The sequence below is a fragment of the Euwallacea fornicatus genome, chromosome 11, assembly GCF_040115645.1.
Source record: "Euwallacea fornicatus isolate EFF26 chromosome 11, ASM4011564v1, whole genome shotgun sequence".
Classification (NCBI taxonomy): Eukaryota; Metazoa; Arthropoda; class Insecta; order Coleoptera; family Curculionidae; genus Euwallacea; species Euwallacea fornicatus.
The window spans coordinates 3,758,838-3,782,016 of NC_089551.1; the positions used below are offsets into that span (position 1 = coordinate 3,758,838).

A 23,179-nucleotide genomic window follows, 5' to 3' on the forward strand; every position below is an offset into this window, starting at 1 on the left:
TTACCTTTGCAATAACGCAAAGCACGTTCGGGTCTCCTAATCTGGGTTATACAGATATTTGTCTAACCATCGACCGATTTCACAGGCCGAGGTGGCCTGCATTAGTTGTACTTTTATTTCCTGCAGCCATGATCAGGAATGTGTATTAGTACTAAAAAAACTTAATGATGGTTCATGGCTTCTAATTAATCTAGGTGGTTTTCCCTTTCCAAAACGGGTTTCGCAACTTTCTACCACTAATTACCGACTTTTCCATAGGTAAATCGGGGTATCACTGAGGGGCGCTACCGCAATTGCTAAATGTTTGATTATGACGCAGCTATTGCATATAAACAAGCCATTATCCTGAGACACGCCAAGTTCCAACACCTTTCCGACATTGTTCGACGTCCTCGATAACTTTCTAACTCATGAAATTTCGATGGGTTAAGTCTCAGCGAACGGTTGTAGCTGATTTCGCGCTCACGATCATACTTCAAAGAAAAATCTAAGATTATAATGGCTTTTCCATAAATAATTAGAACTAAAGTGTCGGCAGCGTTCCTCTATTGCTTAATAAGACCTCCGCAGAGTTTCTTGACTTAATGGTGAACGAAATTCATAACTATAAGACGGAAGACGGTTCAATTTAATTTAAAACGCTTTCTTATTTTCAATTAAATTGACAAATTCTTGAAGATTTGCGCAAAACTCGTGAGCGTATCGTACCAACACTAATCGTTGCAACACAACTAGGAAAAGCTGCTTTTGCTTGCTCGTTTTGACGAGCAAACCGTAAAGGACAATGGCTTTTTGTTTTTTTCCTTCGCAGTGGCATTGTCTTCAATTGGTTAATTCCCTAAGAAATGCCACACATTACCCACACAGTGAGGCTAATATGTTTGATTAAGCAATTGACTCATTGTTTGAATAAGTAAATTTAATGCCGCGGGCGAGGGAAATGTAAAATGGACACAACTAATAACCAATTTTTGGCGCAATGCTCATTGCACCGCAGCTCGCGGACACCTGCCGCAAAACCCCATTAAATCCGTCGACATTGCTGCTTTATATATGCGAATACGGCCATGGGGCAGGAGTTCAGTTTTTTTTTTTTGTTTGAAGAGCTTAATGGACGTCGCGCGAAAAGCAGAAATTCGAGCTGAACGTAATATTAATTCAAGTTGAGACCGCCGCTGATTATGTTCAACACGCGTAAAGATCTCACACGCTAGTTACTTGGCCACAGCACTTCATGGCTTGAGTTTCAGTAGAAAGGACATTAGTCCCTGCTTTGTAGTTAAAATAAAATTCCTCGCGAACGAGTCTTTGAAGCCGCGGTCAGAACGTGCGCTTCCTCTATAGATAAGAATGGGTCCATTCATCGTGTCTGACAATGACCGCGCCGTCAGAAAGCCTCCAGCAAAATCTAATTACATCTCATTTACCGAACGTACACGGGTGGCCCTGGTGCTTTGTCTAAAAAGAAAAGTAATTGAGAAAACTAATTGACGATGTCCCCTAAGCCATTGCGGGACAGCCCACCGTTAGTAAAAGCTGGAGGTATTTATTTAGAAATTTACTTAACGGAAGAGAAGCGAGAATTAATTGACCCTAATCGTTCCATCGCCAACAGCACACGCCCAGTTTGTCAAAAATAGGGCAAGAAAGGTGATGGGTGGGGCTCGTCCGCCTATCAACTTAACTACGTTAACTAGCATAGCGACTAGCCGCGATTTCTTTTCAGCTTGACCGCATGGAAAGGGAGCTTTTAGGCTCAATTATCCTCGAGGTAAACCTTGTTTAGGGCTGTGGGGATCGATAGATCAACTTGGAGGTCACGGTAGCCGCGTACTCGGCTCTTGGGTTAGAACCGAATTAATGACCATTAAAAATGATCACGATACATGCACTGGATTTAATTAATTACGCTGCAAACATTTGAAACGCGCATTCATTATTTTGTAATTTAGAAAGCCTTGTGCAGAATGGCCATGTCAACGACTTCTTATGCTCCTTATTTGAGAAGTAAATAACGCGCTGGCCGCTAACAAAGTGTACCGTTACTAGAACATCGTGTAACCACGGAGGAGCTGAAGAAGTGACCCCGTTGCTCTAATAGATTTTTACTGTTAATTCAATTTTACGTGCAGAAACGTGCCAAAAGTAATCATGTGGACTATTAGTGAGTATGGGCGTGACAAAATGCGGTGCGGCTACAAATGAGGCTTTTACGCTAGTTTCCCGTGCCCCGATAAAAGCGTGAAATTTGAAACTAAAATAAAACTCGAACAACTCAAACTAATTTAAATTTCAGGCTTATTAAGAGGCACGAGCAGTTTTCACGTGGTGGAGAAACAATAACGGGTCGTCGACCAGATTCGGGCTTGAACTTGGCCTGTCAGTGAACTTGGTCGAAGCGCATGAAGCGAAACGAAGAACTTCGGTGCTCAGCATGCCGAGCAGCGGCGGTTGCATCACCTCGAATTTAAATCTTCGACTAAGAATTCGGAATTCGGAAGGCTTTTTGGGTCAGCCAGGCGGACAAAAAAAAAATAACTGGAACCATCATCGGGACCGGTCGCCCAACCACTCGCAGATCCGGTCAATGTACTCGCACTCAAGTTCACTAGGGCAACAGTTACGTGATTTTATCGATCAGTCGTGATAATTGTCGTAAAATCGTCAAGAAACCAGATTCAGCCAACGTAACTGTTTAGCTTCCTTTCGTATGTGGCACAACGACCTCCGCATAGACCGTTCTTCAGAATTTATTACTGTAAACAGTCCGTATATGAAGACGACGAGTGACCCGTCAAAGCTTGCTCTCGATGCAGAATTTAATTAACCAACAACAAAACGATTGTTTTGGAACGTGGGTCTTCTCGCTCCATCGGACCCATCTATTATGGAAGCGGGAAAAATCCTGGCAAACCGACCGGGCACCGATGTTTCATTAACGACAATGCCAACGCTATCGCTGAGAATTGTTCCACTCCGATTGGATCTGGATATTAGGCAAAACCTGTATGCTCCGACGAATTTAATTTAGCTCAAATTGAAAACCTGGAGTTCAAAGGGTATATTTCCTGAATCACATTCCCGTGACAAACATCCAATTTCGAATGGAACAATGTCAACAACAAACATCAGACTCACAGTCCAGAATACTTGAAACGTACACCACAGGTAGGACTCTGTAACTACACCTGAGAAATGAGATATAGAGTCGTTACCATCAACGTAATTCATCAATCGATGCCGATTAGTTACAGAATCATGTCTGTCAACGTCAATGTCAAGCTTTAAAGCCGCCGTCTAGTTCGACGTGGTGCATACAGTTAACGCATTGCGCATGGCGTTCATTTCTCACCTTCAATGAAACGATGGAATTGAATGTTAAGTGCATGCGCATGAAAACGACAGGTACGCGGCTCGACCCGAAGCGGAGGTTAATTGGAAATTGATCTATCGTTAACATCCATAACAGGCCAAAAAAAGGTCCTTTTATAAGAACTCATGTAAAGGTACCTTGTTCGATCGCGGTTCTTCTTCGTAAAATTAATCATCGTTTAATAGGCAAAAAGGAAAAAAATGAGTTCGAATCACTTGCATATGATCAACTCACGAACAAACTGGTCAGAATAATTCCAGCCTCGTTCTCTTCTTGGTAGTCTTATTATTGCTTTTCTTTTCCTTTTTCATTGTCACTTCCGCATAATCCACACTCAAATGTCCTGTCATTAATATTTCAAATGCCATTTCCAAGAAGCGTCATCTCGGTCACAAGGAGATGACTCACTTTGTAAGAAATTATGAAATCTGCGCGCGCCATCTTTGAGTCCCCTTCTCAACCTAAACTTAAAAGTCCTCGATCCGTGACGTAAGGACTGACGTCTCGACGTCAACCCATCCCGGACCGTTCGAAACCATTAGAAACATGCGCAGTGGTACGGGCTGGGACTTCTCGCATCTATTTCTGTCGATTCAGAATGATTTTTCTTCCTGTGGAACAAACCCGAGGCAAGACCTCCGCGTCTTTAAAGGAAACTTTTAATTATGGTTGTTATATTCGATCCTGTTTCAATTCAATCTCTTTTCATTGCCGAGAAACTAGCGTGACTATCTCAAAAAATTGAGTTTTAAGCAATTTAGTATTAGAGAGGGAATCAGTAGAGACGAGTAAAGTATCGCTATTATGCGGTAAATTGAAAGCGACTGTTGTCTTTTTTTAATTACTACCAAATACTAGTGTTTTATTCCACATGCTACTATACTATTAAAGGACGATTTATCAAACTGTAGAACAAACAAAATTCCAGGATTCTCGTTTAAAAATTTATCTCAATGTGGTCATTTCCACTGATTTCGTCTTTATGGAGTTTTCTCGTTAATCACTCCCATTAACTCGAATGCAACTTGAAATAAAAATAACAGTCTTCGGACTCAAAGCGGGCGTAATTTAGCGTTGGAACTGCAGCTGAATGACAAAGTTAGAGAAAAATATCCTGCAGTTTCAACCACCACGAAACAACTTTAATAGCCCTTTTTGCATTGGACGTACTTTTGACTTATTAAAATCAAGATTAAGAGTTTAATTCTCAGTTTCAGCCAAGTGACATTTTTTATTTAGGTCCACACCACTTTAACCCACCAAAAATGGTTTCTTCTTTTCAGAAAATAACTCCTTTCATATTCTAATGTCATTATTATCAAAAAATTGCAATTAAAAAAAAAATTTACATATGAACATCTGCAAGCTTTCGGGACCATGGAGTCAATAGAGAGGTATTCGGTGGGTACAAAAAAACAAAAAAATTGTTGAAAAATGTAATAAACGAAATAATGAAACCTAACCTAACCAAACTCACATATGAATGTATTTTAACTGTTTTTCAGTTATGTTATAGTTTGTTTCTATTTAGGAACTATTAGGTTTTGTTAAATTAGTTCAGGTTTCAGTATATTATTTATTGTATTTTTCAGCTATTTTTTAATATGTTACCCCACTCAGCACCTCTGTTCACCCCACAGTCTTGAAAGCTTACAGGTACAGGAGTCCTGTTATACGGAACATGCTATACATAATATAGAATGTGTGTAATAAATGTGTAATGTATAATGAAAAAATAAAAATAATATGTATAATTAACTGTTCACTGCAGTGAACACAAAAATATTAACGTTAACCTCTGAATAGTGAACAAATACAACCTCATTAGAGTGAATTTTTTTAACGTCACAACAGCTACCTACCGCAAAAATTTTTGTTTTTTTTTTCTGTAAAAATAGGTATGTGAGATTAATACGAGTCCATACAAATTGTAGTTAATTTTAATGAGGAAAAAGTGCCTTTTTAATGACACCAAAAACAATTATGATTTATGTTTAAAAAAAACAACTTTATGTCTTAACGCTAAAAACCATAAACTTAATTTTTTTTGCCCTTTTCACCATAATCTACTCCAACAACGTCCTAATACACTAGCAAAACAAAAAAAGGATTTTTCGAAAATTTGAAAAATCGAACTTTTGTTTATAAGACGAGAACAAAAGACGATAAAACGTTTGCCGAACCGGCATTGAATCTGCCTCAAAAATGGACACTGAGTTTTTTTCTATCTCTTACTCTTTCTTAGATATTTCTACTACGTATTATCTACTATGTATTATCTTTTTTATTGGGCTATTTCGTTTATGTTATTACTAAAATAAGTGAACACCTACTTTATCGCTTAAAATATTGAGTTACTAACGAACTAAACGTATTGTATCACTGTTGTGTTTTTTATTTGCGCTCCAAATAGCGAACGGCCTCGATTGAGTGATAAAGCCGTTCATTAATTAGCTCACTATATCAACGTTGTTCCATGACACAAAAGTAAAAAAATTCGGATTTTCTTTTGCAAAGAATCACGTCTTACGTCGAAAAAATAATTTTTTCGAAGAAGGAACTATTCTTCTTCGATGGGATAAACTGATATCTCACCTTTTATTTTGATAAAAGCCTCACGAGAGATCCTTATAGATGTCGGTAAAATCGAGAACAGAGCAGTTTCGTGAGACTTCCTGCATGTATGGAAATGTGTTCGTACATGCCATTTAAAGTCTTATCCAATAACAAAGTACGCAACCCGCATAATCGTCATTTGAGATTGTCGAGAATTGCTAACCGGTAACGGATCTTTTCGGTTCCGTTAGACGATCTACTTGATCAGAGATATGGCGTTACTTTCCTAACCCATTCGATCGGAAACCTTTTGAAGAAAAAATTGCTGGTAAATGGGATGAGCCGAAAACACATTACTTCGCGCGCTGAGTGGCTTTTGCAGTCATTAAAACGCCCCAGGGACTAGGGACATTCCATCTCCCAAGGACGTACTTTGTTTTTGCCACCCACGAGGAATCAATCCATCTACTTGTTGTTTTCGTGAAATGGGGAGAGAACGAGATGGCAAAAACACGGTCTTCGCTTCAGTAAGGTGATACAAGGAGTATTACGCTTTTTATTTCTTGCATGGCTGGCCCAAAAACAAACCCTTTTAAGGGGAAAAGCTAAGCGCAATCTAGCGACGACGAATCCCACCCTTTCCACCCCCAGGTCCCTTTCGTTTCTTGGTTAGTAATTCAGTTGTTTGTCCTCGTTTTTAAGACCTGAATTTTACGACGCTTCGGGAAAACTGATGCGTCCTCGTATATGCAGAGATTAGCGTCGTTTGTGTCGTCATGCATCCAAAATGGATATAATTGAGCATCATGGAAATTGAGGCCGCAAAAAGGAATTAGGGCCCAGTATAGAATTATGAATCGGAAGAGACGCTTAACACGAGGGTAAAATCCTTGTGTATTTGCGGTTCTAAAGCTTTCCACACGAGCGAGGACGATTATGGTTTGTTTAATGCCTCTAATGCATTCTACTTTCCACTTATACATAATGTGTGAATATATGTGGTGATGTTGCGGGATCCGGTGAAAGTCCTGGTCACTACTTGTAATAAAATCATTTATCGATCAGTAAACAGTTCGACAAACATCAATCATAGCAGGTCTCCGTGCTGAAAGCCGATGTTGTTTTAATTACAGGAAGCCCATCAGCTTCTACTTTTGCCGCAGAGATTTCTTTTGTCATAAAAGACTAAACCTTTCTCCGTTTTGTGAGCACTTAGGTGCGGTTGAATACGTAAGGTTTTAAAAAAAAAAAAACCCTTTCAGAGCGCCGGTAACGTCTGCGATGCTCATATGTGTGAAACATAATCTGAAAGAGGCGATGAATCATTGTCTTTGGATAAACCATCAATAATGGCCAGATTGACTAATTAGGACGATTTAAATTCCCGGACCGAGGACGGGCAACAACAATCGGGTTAATTTACCGAGTGTGGTAAATATCAAAGTTTGCCAGGGCTCCACCATTTTAGGTGTGTTTGCTTCCCTAATTAGTGCGAAAGCCGCAGACTAAAAATTCCCTTATGGTCTGGGAGGTTATAAGCGATTTTGATTAATTACTCGCTTAATGCTGTAACTAAGGATCATGCCAGGAAATCGGGTAGCGTAGTATTAAAGCGACAACTGCCAAGTGCCGTTGGATCACACTTGCAGTATTGCATGGGAGAATATAATAAGACGTTGTCGACGGTTTGAATAATTGAAAGTCGTTTCTTTTAGTTTGCTGTTCGTCTCTGCTCGAAGAACGAAAATTCACAAAACAGAAACTCCTTTTGAACATTCACGGTATAATCCTGGCGATAAACCCGGGAAACAAGCCCAGCGAAACGGCCCCAAACAACCTAAATCCTTTTTAAGGTGTCCCTAAGCAGGATTTCTTATCTCGTTTTTATTTGCATCCAGAAACGGGGGGTAAAATTCGGATTGAAAAATGCGCAGAGCCCTAATCGGATGGGCAAAAGGGGGAAGAGAGAAAAAAATGAAATTGGCTCTTGCGAGGATCCAGTTGGGATGAAAGGAAAACACTTTGATCATCTAAATATAAAGAGCCTCGATGTATCTTTTTACGCACACTAATATTTCGCAGGCGAAAGGTACGAGAGAGGCCCATATTTGGACGGCTGCAGTATTTCAACATTCGCCCAAACGATCGAAATTGAAAACTACATTCTCAGACGCGCATAAATGAATGAAAATCATGGGGGGAATGGGGGGAAATGGGGGGGGGAATTGGGGGAGGGGGGGGGGGCAAACGTAAAAATCTTAGATGGGAGAACGGCACTTTGCCTCGAAACACAAAACGGCCACTTTGTTTGACGCGATATCCGTCGTAGATAAAGTTGCTCGCATGTTTAAGCGTTATTTGTACGGCAACAAATTGGATGCCACCGTGTTACAGGGCAAACCGTCTTTTCTCTTTAGAATAGCACGCGACCTTATTTCATGTTTCACTGTTAAAAGGGCACCACAGGGTGAGATGTGGATGGAATCGGAATTAGGAGAAATCGATAACACGACTCTTTTTATCAGATAATATGGTGCATTTTCACGTTTATTAAAAATTGCGGCATTTCCGTACACGCATGCTCAAAGAGGCTTTAATAAAATCTCTTTGTGCGGGAAGATTTCTTCGTGAGCGTTTATTAGATAATTATGAATTCGGGCACCCGCACCGGTGCAGACTAAAAGCAGCACTATTGCCGCCGTTTTCGTCTGTCTTTGATGTTTTATTATGTCGTTCGTTTGACGTTGAATCCGGAATAGTCCTCCGCAAGTTGGGAAAAAAAAACAAAAAAAACAGGCCAGAGCGTTTTTTAATATCTCCGCTCGTTTTGGAAATTTCCCCATATTTATATTCGCCGTTCAAACGGCGAATTCGACAACTCCGACAACTGCTTTGTGCTCAGAAAACGACATATACGTGCACATACAACATAATGTATACATATATGTGATGTTACAATACATATAATATAATGAGCAAGCCTGTACTGGCTATAAAAAAATAAAAAATGCTTGAATGCGTCGACTTTAGTTTAAAATTACACGTGTTTTGGTTGGATAATATTAGCTGTGACATCATTATTATTCCAGATATGACGTTAATGTTAATGTAACGGCAACCCCTGTTTTTGATAGTTTTACGGGAAAAGCCCCACTTTTTAAATACAGAACATGAACTTTTACTACGTTAGATAACAATGTTTTTAACTAAATTCTCAAAAACCTACTTTCCTTCACGCCACCTAAAATACCGACATCCGTTAAACGGATTGGAGTGTTTGTCGATTTGCTTAGTAGGTCTGTTTATTTACTTCCATAGAACAAGTATTGTTAATCGTTTAACACGAAACATAACAATAATGTTTTAATTTTAATGCTTGGAAGCTTTGGTTTGACTTCGTGAAGGTTTCATTTTAAATAGACGTGGTATTACTATGCGTTTGTTCATAGTACAAAGAATTGATATTGTTACGATGGCTGCCCATGGTGAGAGAGTGTGAACACGACAGAAAGTGTGTGTGCTTTATTTAGCAACAAATAGCCGAATAGACAATGTACTTTTGGGAATTTAACGAAAAAACTGTTATGTAACACAACAGAAAAAGTTGTCCTCTATGTAAAAATGGACGCGCTTGCGCAGGAAATTATCAAGAACAATGATTACCATTAAAAAAAAAATTTACACTAATGTCTTATGTGGAACAATGATGCCGTCACAGTTTATATTATCCAACCAAAATACGTCGGATTTTAAACTAACGTCGACGTGTCCCCCTATTTTAATTCCAGAACGAGAAAATGAATTTATTTCATACTTTATGCCCACACTGTATATAATATACAGTGTTAATTAAATAACTTTCGTGAATTTAATCAATGTTTAAGAATATCGTTTTAAACAAAAATGTTCCGTACAACAGGGCTCGTAAATACGACCATTGTCCCCCCGTAAAGCAAAAAAACACATATTTTGAGAATTGGCAACGTCGCGTCGTTTTTATCTCATTTCGGTATCTCCGTAAGTAGCTGCATAAAATAGGTATGCATTTTCACAAGGGTTTTTGTGTCCGATACTGTTAACTGTCGATCCAAAGCTTTGTCACTTCAAAGCAAAATTTACTTGGGTGACCCTTTAAAGGGTCAGGTTTTGAGGGTTCGACTCGGCATTGCCGTGTATGTTTACTTTTACCGGTTAATTTGCATTCCTACGTATTACAATGTAATCCATTTATAACGAACTCGCATGTAATGACTTGATTTTTAAGTCCGAGATTAACCATATATAAAGTTATAAGTGAAACCCTCGGACAATATGGACTCGTTTATAATCGACCCTCGTTTACAGAGAATCAACATTTTTTTAAATTTTGTTTATCATAAACGAAGTTTTTCGATGTAAAATGTGCATTAAGGTTACACGAAAAACTGACAATAATAAATGATATTGAGAAAGGATTCTCAATCATTTGTATGCTCAAAAGTAGGGTTAAAAAAGTCCACAGAGCTAAATATTTGGAAAATTCGTGAGAAAACTGAAAACGATTGGAAAAGTAATGACCAAAAGAAATTCGTTTGCCTTTACACTCCCGGGTCGACGAAACGTTATTTAAGTGGTTTCAACGGAAAAGAGCTAATAATTTCCCAGTAAAGGGGCCAATGTTACAAATGAAAGCAGAGGAATTTGGAAAAGTGATTCGTGATGGCTTCAAATGCAGCTCTGGATGGCTTGATCGTTTTAAAAAATGGCATAACACTCTGTTTGGAAACATATACGGTGAGTGGGCCTCAGTAGATGGAAATTTCCCCCGAAGTAATGCCTTGCGGCGGTGCCGAGGGGAACAACGGTGAAGAGAGAACAGGGGGTTTAGTCACTCGGCATGCCCTGGATTGGGACGTTAACCCGACACAAAGGGGGCAAATAAAATTGTCGAGTGCCAAGCCCCCAATGTCTGCTGGCAGATTCCCCTCAACCTCTATAAAAAAAAATTTAAAAAGTAGATAGAAATATTACAGATGAGTTGTTGGTCTCTATTTGGCCATATTGGCCTAAGTGATCATTAGACAGAAGAAAACGTATTTACCGCTGACGGATCACGAATTTTTTAAGATAAAACTTTGTCAGGTAAAACGCAGAAGTTAAAAAACGACAGATGTAGCAGAGGAAAAATGTGTGAAGAACAAATCACAATCATCATTTGTGCTACTGCTTCTGTACCTGAGAAACGAAAACTACTCAGTATAGCTAAGGGAAGTGTAACAATGTTTATTTTCAGCATTAAGGATTGCCAGTATATCAGCAAAATTTGAAAATTCTAAGTGTTCTTTAAAAACATTAACAGTCTTCCTATTAACTATTTTTGAAACGACAAGACACGGATGGAGCCGTCAATTCTTGCAGATTATATTTAAAAAATGGCACCGAGAGCTTCTCAAAGAAAAAAGAACAATATTATTGTGAGTTGAAAACTCTTCAGCCCATCCGGAGATTGAACCGGGCAACATAAAGCTTACTTTTTCCCACCCCATATGACGTCACATTTACAGCCGATGGGCAAGGGTATAACTTGGAGTTTAAAGCAAATTTGCCGGCAACAAATTTTAGTGAAACTCTTGTAGACTCAGGATAATACTAACATCAGAAGTATTACCATTTTAGGCGCTATAAATTTATTAAGTTTAGCATGGGATGAGGTTTCTACACAAACTATCAGTAATTGTTTTCGCCGTTCCGGCTTATCAAAAACAACATCTTTTAATATGAAATTTGATCCAGAGGATGATATTCCATTGGCTCGATAAGAGAAGACAAATTAATGAATTTACTGATTTTTGATGATTTTGTAAAAGGTGACAATGACGCTGTTGTGAGGGAAGAATTAGCAGATACAGAGATTTAGTTAATCAGGGACTTGAAGAAGTAGAAATTGAAGGTATTGATGATGATGATGATGATATTGAAGAAGTAACTGCCGTTCCACAAAAGAGGTTCTGTATTGTGTACACACTCTACAACACTACTTCCTTCAACAAGAAAACAGCAATGAGTTTTTTTCTAAATTATAAAAAAATTAAACTGCATATGCAGAAGACTTAAATTTAAAAAAAAAACCTCTGTTCAAAGGAAAATAACCGATTTTTTCGTAAAATAATTATGAATAGTCAATTTCTGTATATTATATATTTTTAAAGGGTTATCCTAACCAAGTATTTTATTTCTGTTCAATTAGTCATTAAAACGAGTTTTTTAAAAATTATCTATGTAATTCGTTTGATTCTTGCAAGATAGACACTCGGGTATAATGAACTAAACTTCTCGGTCCCCTCGAGCCCATTATAAACGGATTGCATTGTATTTAAGTTTTAAATTACTTTTAGCAATGTTACTGTTGAATAATTTTAACTTGTTTTTGTTATATTTCAAACAATCAACATCTGTCAAGCGCGTTTTTCAACGTTTTATTAAAACTTTCAGTTCATCATAGCTTTTCGGTTAGCAACTTAATTTTAATTTTTTTCTTTTCAAAAAACTACTAGGTTTTCGACCGCTGTTCTACAGAACACAGGAGTTGTACGGAAGAAACTTTTTTTGCTTAAAATCACGTTCTCAACCGTTGGCTAAATCGACGGAAATGATTTCGCTAACTCCTCGTTTACATACAATATAACTGAAATTTCACAAAACAAATTGACACACGAGCGGCTTCAAGTTATCTAAATCCTACCCAAAGAGCTAATCCCAGTTTAAACAAATTAACTGCACGACGACAAACAATTTGAATGAGTTCGCATGTCGCTGCTCAAAAATGTTTCAACAAGTCTGAAATAATAGAGAGAAATGCCAAGATTCACGAGTCCTCTCTCTGCCTCTTATACCAATTGGCACCTAACTGCACGGCAGCCTTCCTCGCTTTAATTGGAGTTATTTAGACTGGAAGTTTGCAAATCTAATTACAAAGTTGGAGTATGAGTTAGACTTAAAGTTTCAGGTCCGCGCTTCTTCTCTAGCTCACTTCACGTGGTGACGTCCTCCGTTGTTTGCTATGCAGCTGCACAGCCCTATTACTCACTGTATAGTGAAAATTGCAATAATTTTTGATTAGAATTCGTGGAACTTTTCTCAGCTGATTTAGCCTTGCCGGCGGGGTCTTTATTTCCCAAGCACGTAATACATCTTCCATCTTGTCAGCGATGCAGCAATTTTAATAGTGGAAGTGACATTTTCCATTTATTCCTATACACCCAGCCTTTGAATTTCAAGGGCCGTTTAAACATAATAAATTCATTTTCCTGCCGGGTTACGGAAAGTGAGTTTACAAGAGGGAATTGGGGTCTCCCCCACATAATTCTAATAATTCACGAGGCTCGCGTAATGTACACTCGTTCCATCGCTTGAAAAGGTCTAGTTTTCAATTAAAATTAAATTTGGACCGCGGAGAGGTTCGCACGCGAAAAATCTACAGCGTTTTGGAGGTAAAACGGGAGCTGGCCCCTAGAGGCTGGAACTTCACGCCAACTTCCGGGGGATTGATCTGAAATATCATGTTTTCCGCGTTACTCGGTTAATACAAAAACTTTTTGCTCCCTTGGATGGTGCTAGTCCGCGCGCGATTACGTCAACAAGTAAATTATAAAGTTTTTATCGGTTAAGTTTGATTGCTTTCCGAAAAGCTCGTATATGGAATTAACGTCCCAATTCTGTAAATATTAGTCTGAAGCGATCACCATCGCCTGATTTTCTGGGAAACGACCTTTTTCATTTCGACGTATCTCCGCCATATGGGACAACTATGTCGCGTAACACTTTTACAGCAAACAGTATTTCAAGGTTGAGGCACATGTGTGGGATTCGAATAAATCGCTTCAAAACTGGATGGTCTCTTAGTGCATTCTACGGGGTTTGTCCGGAAAGTTCGTATAAAAGTGAAACGAAAAATTTATTTCACATTTAAACGAGAGATTTAATTTCGTCTCCTTTAAACTAATCTCCCTGAGACACAATGCCCTTGCGCCATCTTTGTTTCCACTGCTGGAAAGCTCTTCGGAAGCCCTCTGTTTTGAGGTTTTTCGGCTCCCTTTTCGTATCAGATATTTGATGGTCTCAACGTCACCGCAATGTCGCCCTCGAAGTGCCATCTTGCATTTAGAAAATAGAAAAAAGTCACGTGGCGTCAAATCCGGTGAATGAGAGGGCTGATTGCGTCGTGGTAATGCAATTTGTGGTCAAAAACTAACGGAGAATCAGGGAAGTGGGAGCAGGAGCACCGTCGCGATGGAAAATCCACCGCCTCCCTCGGGCCGAATTCGGTCCAACCCGAGCCACGCAAGCTTTGGGGCGGCTGAGGACACCAACGTAGAAGTTTCCATTAATAGTCTGACCTGGAGGGACGAATTCTCGGTGGATGATCCCAGAGAATAAAAAAAAAAAAAACATCAACACTGCTTGACGTTAGACCTCGATTTCCTCGACCTGTTCGTCCTTGGCTTCCCAGATTGCTTCCAATTCCTTGCCTTGGGATTTGAGTTTCACATCAAATTCGTAAAACCTAGACTCATCTTCGATAATTACTCTATGGAGAAAGTTATCACCCTCTTCACCTTCCATCCAAGCTTCACAGCATGCTACCTTACGTGCTTTTTGCTCTGAAGCCAAGAGCTTTCCAGTAGTGGAAACGAAGACGGCGCAAGTGTATTGTGTCTCAGAGGGATTGTTGTGAAGGGGACAAAATTGAATTACCTGATTAAATGTGAATTAAATTTTTTGCCTCACTTTTATACGAACTTTTCGGACAAACCTCGTATTAGATCGCAGAAACGGTACTTTCCAACAGTCCGAACAAGCTTGAGAGAACACGAGAAACGGTTAAAAAAAATGACACAAACTTACACATCAAAGGTGCAGTTGGTGTAAAAATTCCGTATTCCGTATTCGTAATACGGCTTATATCAAAATAAAACATTGTGGATATACTAATTACTAATGAACATTAACAATTAAGTATAATTCACAGTCACCAAAATCAACTGCTTCTACCAAACCATCAGATAAAAGAGAACTCCCCAACAATAGTAACACACGGTCATCAAACGAAACCAAAACTGGAAGTAAAATATCTAGGGATAACAATTGATAATAAGTTAAAATTCACCAAACACGTATAAAATACTAGAACGGAAACCATTGAAAGAACCAAACATTTTAGAACAATGATATACAAAAATAAAGGGATTAGTACCAAAGCGGCCACCAAAATTGGCAAAATCTGTCTGCCGCCATGGGACTATCTACATATAATAAGAATAAATGCTACAGAGAGAAAAAGACAGCGAATGCAAATTACAGAACAGATCGCACTGATACTAATCACCAAGATAAGATACTCCAAGAACCCCCTCCATAGGTGATCCAAGGCACAATTATATGAACGGACACTAATGACTACAATAGGACTATCTCAACCCCTTTGCCTAACAAGACAAAGAAAAAAATCCCGCTTTCTCTTCCCTTCGACTACCCTGTTGAAATAGTTCCAAGAATTCTGATTTTTTTTCTCTTCCCTTCTTTGTGAATATTTGATTGAATTGTAAAGAAGAAAAGGTAAAACATTGTGTCAAAGGCAAAAAGGGCAATGAGGCCGATAGCTTTTTCTTAGGTGAAAAAAGAGTTTCTACTACTACTAATATAATTCACAAATAATCTTTAACATTTATAAAACAAAATCGGTACAAGCAAAATTCCATTCTTCCTCTTATTTACCAAAATAAAAACAAAAACAAAAAGATTTGTAAAAATGCAGGAGTAAAAAGCATTCGTACAGTTAATAAAAAATTAAGAAGTTTTTAAAATAAACAAAATTTTTGCAAAATCAATACTTTTTAGTTTTGGAGTTTGATTTTGTAATAGCTTCAATCCGTTGTGGTATACAGGATAGTCGAAAACGTGTGTCGGAAAATGAAGAGTGTAATTCTTTGTCTCATTATAAGAAAAAAGTTCCTAGTAACGTAGGTCTGAAAACACACCGTTTTCGAGATACAGGGTGTCAAAAAAAAATTAGCAATTTTTTGCCGATATCTCAGGAATCGTTCCAGATACAGGATTCAGATTTTCTACACCTATCCTTATTAATACTAGTTACGTTTTGGGCGCTACCTCAATTGTTTTTCCACATGTGAAAAGCGAAAATTTTAGGGTTGCGTTAGATTTTTTTTATCCCTAATTTTTAGGCCACTGGGAAAATTAGCATTTTAGAATCGCAATAATTGGACCACAGGTTTCGCCTCCTCGATTCTCAGATCTAAATGTTTTAGATTTTTTTTTGTGGGATCACTCAACAAGTTTCGTTTACACTACACCAATTGATAATGCTGAAGAACTGCTGAATGAAGAATCGCATTATTGCATCCTGCAATACGATCCGCAATACTCTGGGCATTTTCGAACGGGTACGTTAGTCGCTACGACGTGGGTTGGAGGCCTGCATTATCATAGGAGACGGCCATTTTCAACAATTCTTGTGATTCTAAAATGTTTATTTTCCTAGTGGCGTAATAATTTGGGGCAAACAAATCTCACGCAATCTTAAAATCACGGCCTCTAGCATATGGAAAAAATTGAAGTAGGGCTTTAAACATAACTAATATTAACGATAATAGATGTACAAAATCGAATTCTCTATCTGAAACAATTTCTGAGATATCGTCAAAAAACTGAAAAAAAAAATGTTTTTTGATACCCTGTATCACGAAAACGGTGTGTTTACGGACCCTTGCTAATAGGAACTTTTTTTCTTATAACGAGCCAAAGAACCACAACTACTATTATTCGACACATGTTTGGAACACTCTGTAAAATTTACCAATTTGCGATGTTACCGAAGACGTTGTTTTGTTCCATTCCTCCAGAAGAGCATGTTTTAGACTGTCTTTAGATGTAATATGATGATGGCGTACTTTTCCCTCCAGATAATCCCATAAATGTCCAATGGCATAAGGTCTGGAGATTGCGGTGGTACTAAAGTATTTTAGTACATTTGATAAAATCCATTGCCCGGCATTATATGTAGTATATTTGGGGTTAATTATCCTGCATACATATATAGGGTGTCCCGTGAATGTTTCATTATATTTCCGGTGATTGTACATTGAAAAATAATGTGATTCTTCATATAGACTATATTCCAATAATGCTTTATCAGGAGGATATAGGATGTTTTATTTAAAAGTTGTATGCTTATTAATATCCTCAAAACCACATGAGATACAGTTGTGGACAAAAGTATAGAATATTTTTTTGAAACAACATTTCAATATGCCAAAGAAAAAGTATTTTTCGAAGATTTTCGAAATTCAATGGTCCAAATGCCACATAATGGCCACAGTCAAAAAGGGATTGCAAAGATATCAAAACTCAGCCAAGGGGCCGTTTCTAAAGTTTTAAGAAAATTTGGCAATCACGAGGATGTAAAAGATGGTCTAAAACGAATGCCACTATCGACGACGAATTAAAAAAATATCATCTACAGATCCTGGCAAGTTCTCCAGGGCTATAAAGCAAAAAATGACTAACAATAATGACATCAAAATAAGCGATCGCACTGTATGTCGGCGGTCGTGCGAAATGGGATTAATAGAAAGGATTGAAGTCAAGAAGCCCATAATTTTTCAGAAGAACAGAAGGGTCAGAACTAAATTTGCTCAGGAATATTTGTTTTGGTCACCTTCAAAGTGGACTATTGTTCTCTTCAGCGATGAAACTAAAGTTAATATTTTTAATTCTGATGGGAAAAGTTATGTTTGTCGACTTGTGGGAGCTAGGTTTGACCCCAACTACCAAAAACTAACAGTGAAACATGGTGGTGGCAACATAATGGTATGGGGATGTTTTTCTTGATCCGATATTGGATCATTGGTCGAAACTCAGGAAATTATGAATCGATTTCGATACAAAGCCATCCTTGAGAACCATATGCTGATAAAGATATGCCTTTACTTTGGCGTTTTCAGCAGCACAACGACCCTAAACATTCATACCTATCAGTAAAAAATTTGCTGAGTGATAATAACATCTCCGTGTTAGAGTGGCCGTCTCACTCGCCGGATCTCAATTCGATGAGCCTCTCTGAGAACACTTAAAACAAAAAGTTCCAGACAGTAATGTGTCCAATCGGGATGAGTTTTGGAAACTTCTGCAGGAAAAATAGGTGGAAATTCCTATTTCTATTTGTGAAAATTTAATTGATTTTATGCAGCGTCGATGTCAGGCTGATATCGAGTAGAAAGGATATGCCACGAAATCTGAGTTTATTTAAAGTTTTGTATTGATTATAATGGATTTTACGAAGTATCCCATTCTTTTGTCCAGTATAACTTATTGTTTTTATTTATAATATTATTAAATAAATACTTGCATTTTTTTATAATTTTTATTTTTAATAAACAACCATTTTGATACAAAATTATGATGGATTAAAAATATTCCATATGTTTTGCCCCCAACTGTATATAAATTCAATTTAGCATGTTTTGGCAGTTAGTTAATGTAAACGCAATTGTTTATGCAAAAAGATTATTCTTAATTTTGCCAGTGGTGTGTGGACGGACACACCTCAGGGCATTTCTAAAGCAAAAAATGGCACGCCACTGCTTTTTTTTTAAATAAAAATTATCTTTGGAAATTACATTTCATTTAGAAGAAAAATGCTTACTTGACTCTTTTTTATCAGACGCATCCTTTGCCAGCTAAAAACATAAAAACTGGAGAGGAGTTGCTAGAAAGGGAGATGGCTGCCTGCACACAAATCCAAAACACACCTGGAATATTTCAACATGTTAGGACATCAGTGCACAAGCGAGCTCAATTATGCCTTGACCAAAATGGCCTCCAATTTGAACAATTTCTGTAATTTTATGGTAAATAAATAATACTTGAAACACATTTAGTGTTATTAAAACCATTTAGATAGTATCATGCATGTAGACTGTTTTTATTTTTTTACTTGCGTGGGATAAAAAAAGAGTCAAGTGAGCATTTTTTTTCTAAATGAAATGAAACCTCATTAAATAATTTCTATTTTAACGGAAATCATTGGCGTACCAATTTACTACGGCATTGTCAAAACATGCCAAATTTAATTTACATAAATCACACGGTTTGAAAATATCAATAAAAATTTTATATTTCAATAAAAGTTTAATACCCTATATCTCCTTGATGATACATGATGAGGCATTATTGGAATATGGTTCATATTTGGGAACCACATGATGTTTCAATGTTCTATCACCGCCTGAAGTATAATGAAACGCCTATGGGTCACCTTTCATAATCGTTAATAAGCCCCATTTCATTTGCACTAGCATGGAGATTATTTTCCAGAATATCGATGTAAGATCTATGGTTCGTAATTTCATCGATGAACTGTAATTCACCGACACCAGTTGCGCTCATACAACAGCAAGCAAACACAGATTCACCGTCATGTTTCACTGTCACTGTGCGCTGTTTGCACATTTTCTTTTTTAAATCCTCCATTTCCCTTTCTCCACACTGTAAAATGTGTGTTTGACGCATATACTTTGAATTTACTTTCATCAGTAAAAAAAATCTTTATTCCAATACTCTATAGGGTGATTTAGATGTTCACTTGCGAATTTCAGTCCTTTCTAACGATTCCTCTCATCAACGAAATACTTTTTACGTCCAACTCGACCATGATGTTCTGCACTTCTTATACACCTTCTCACAGTGCTAACAGAAACTTTTACACTATTATAACATTCATGTTCTGCAGAAGTTTGATTGGCGGTCATCCGAAAAGATTCTTTGATTTTGCGAATAATTAATCGGTGTTTATAATCGTTAATTTTTCGTGGACGTCCAGATCTTCCATCATTTTGAAAAGTTTTTTGTGATCCAAAAACCTGTCAATGACGCGCTGAAGAGTAGACCCTGCCCTATTCATTATAAGGCCTATTTAACTGAGTTATATACTTTCATTATGTAATCTAATAATTATTTTTCCTTCTCCAGTTGTTTCCTTAGTTTCACCACCCACGTTAAGTTTAAATTCTTTGATTTCACACTCAGGAATACTCGATATTGACTCGTAACACGTAATAATCTGCACTATATTCCGGACTTAGAGTTTATTTTTTAACGTATGTACAGACGAGTGCAAAATATTTAACTGTGTGCAAGTACTTTTTAAGAAAATCCTGCAGTTTTGAACACATTTCAATAATTTATTCTTTTTTTCTAAAAAACATAAAACTTAACTAATTACGCAACGAAAAGCAAAACAATTTGTGGCAAAAAAGCCCTTCTTCAAAAAAAAAAAAAATATTCTGCCAAAAGTGCATAATCCAAAAAGAAACTAACATATTTAAGTAAACTAATCTTAATACTTTATATTTTACCCCTTTTGAAAATGAACAGCGCAACATCTCCTTGCTATCGAGCAGATTAAACACTAACACCTCTCAACTAGAATTGCATTAGAAGTATACTGAACAATTTTCCACAGATTTTCATTATTGGTTTGTTTTGCTGCAAAAACTCCTTTTTCAACATCTGTCCATAAATGGTCAATGAAATTGAGATCCGGAGATTGAGCAGGCCACTTCAAAACCTCAAATTTATTGTTGGCAAACCACGTTCATACCGTTTTCCTCTTGTGCTTACGATCATTATCCTGCACAAAGATCCATCTGATGGGAATATTATTATTGTCATAAGGAAACATTGCATTTCCAACATATCAATATACACAACTTGGTCCGTGATCCCCTCAATACGATGTATCGGACATATGCCGCGATACGAAAAACAACCCCATACTATTATGGAGGACGCATCATGTTTTACAGTTTTCAGAGTACACTTTGGGTTGTAGTCAGATTATGGAGATCTTCCAACATACTGTCCCTGTCCAACACTACTAAAGAGAACAATTTTTGATTCGTCGTGATAAAAGAATATTCCTCCATCTAGAAGAAGGCCAAAGACTATGCTCTCTTGCAAATTTTAGGCGGTTGGAGATCTGTATGTCAGTTAATTAAGGAATTTTCCTTGGGCTTCCCCCAAGTAAATTTGCTTCGAACAGTCGCCTCCGCACTATAGAAGTGCTCGCGTGAATTTTAATTTGTCTTTTTATTTTTGTTACGTGTTAAGAAAGGAGACACTTTCCTCACCATCTGTATTCGTCTATCATCTATTGACGTGGCTTTTCTTTTTCCACCACACGTTTCCAGTTTTTCTGTAAATTTTACGACATTACTGATCATTTTGGTGGAATATTTTAATACGTTTTGAATAAATTTATAACTTTTTCTTTCATTTCTAAGTGCTAAAATCTTGTTTCGCATTGTCGCACAATAGGATTTTCTAGCCGTAGCATTTCGACAAAAAATCATCCATGCACAATTCAGCCTTACTATATAAATCATATTTAGCTTGAATGAAAGCTTTAAAACGTTTAAATGACTAATGAATAAAATTACGTAGTACTTTAATGCGTAGGACTGTGAACACTGCTATTTTTTTTTGTACAGCTCTATATGTATGAACTTTGCATAAATAGGAGAATCCCAAAAAGGTTTCAACATAAAGTGTCTGCAATTGTAGCCACTCAAGACCTGATACAGCATTATGAAAACGCCTTACATCCATAATTCCCAAAAAACATTATCGAATTTATTAATCTGTTCTCTGCAAAACTGCTGTTAGCGCCGATATTATTGTGTACACCACTGTATGTACAACGTCACATAATAAGAATTGTACGAGTAGTTATTACTCCTGCACATTTACAAATCTATTCGTTTTTGTTAAATACGAGAAAAAAATGGCATTTTGCTTATACTGCTTCTCTTGTATAATTGTTAAAAATTATTTATGAATTATATTTAAATAATGTACAATCTCGGCCTAAAGTATTCAAACACCTCAAAAAATTGCGAAAAATTATCAATTTAAAATAAAACCAAAGAGACGTCAGAAAAATTACTATTTTTATTAATGAAAATTAATATTTTGTTGCGCCTCCCTTAAAACTAGTCACCATAAGTACCCTTCGACGCACCGACGCTACAAGTTTGCGACACATTTCTGGAGAAACTTTTTTCCACTCGACTTCCAAAGCTTCGAAAAGATTTCGATTGGAAGTTCCTTCATGTTTTTGCGTTTGTTTCTTCAAATGTGATTACAAATACTCGATAGGGTTAAGGTCTGGCGAGTGGGCAGGCCATGGAAGACATGAGATGTTGTTTTCTTCCAACTATCTCATAACGATTATCGATTTATGGTAATATGTATTATCCTGTTAAAACTGGACACCTTCCATATTGACGCCACCAAAAAGTTCCTTGAACGATTGCTGAAGAGTCGCTTCGACGATTCTCGCGTATGTCGCACCACTCGTGCGTCCTTCACAAAGATACATTTCGCCGACGTCGCTGGCAGCCGTGCACCTTCCAGATCATAATACGTCTTCTTCCCTATTCAACAGTTCCAACCACACATTTGAAGGGGTGAATTCTTCTTTAAGTCATCGACGGACAAATGTGGCACCCGAAGGTGGAAAAATCTTCAAAAACGAGAAAACCACCCTTGTCCTTATGAGTTCTTTCCCCAAGCACATAAAAAATCCAGATAGATTCAAAAAATAAGGTACAACATTTAATTAACGTACATCAAAATTTAATTTAACGGGCCAAAGGATATTTTCCCAATTTGCGACCGTCAAACTTTTATGTTTTTTTAGCCCATTTCAGCCTTGCTTTCAGATTTCTTTCAGAAAGTCAGGGACGTTTCCTGGCTTTACAACCTCGGAGGGCTGGTAGGTTGAACCTTCTCCTTACCGCCCGGGGGGCCGATGTGCTACGTCCGACTTGCTCTGAAACTTCGAGGGCTATCTCTGAAGACGTTTTTGACGATTTCTCAAAGACATCCGAACCAAATTGCGGTCATCCCGAATAGCAGTGAGTCTTCTACCGTACGATTTCTATCTGTTCTCGAGCGCATTATATTTTTGCGTGTATTATTAGCCCTTAAAATATCACATTTTATGGGTTAATACAGTGGCAATTGAACATTTCAACTTCTTCGCCATATTGCGGTAAGATTTCCCATGTTCGCGTAAACATGAGATTTCGACTCGTTTCTTGAGGTTGAGCTCAGTAATTTTATCAATAGGTGAATCGCTGGCTCCACTTCGAGTATACAACGCTAAAGCGCAAAATTTCCAAATGAAACACA

The 23,179-nt window shown here is 37.6% G+C and overlaps 1 protein-coding gene across 7 annotated transcripts in view; it reads right to left on the reverse strand.

Moving 5' to 3' along the window:
* The window catches only part of LOC136342209 (maternal protein pumilio-like), an 86,182-nt gene that overhangs the window by 11,676 nt on the left and 51,327 nt on the right, over positions 1-23,179 (reverse strand). The window lies entirely within an intron of this gene.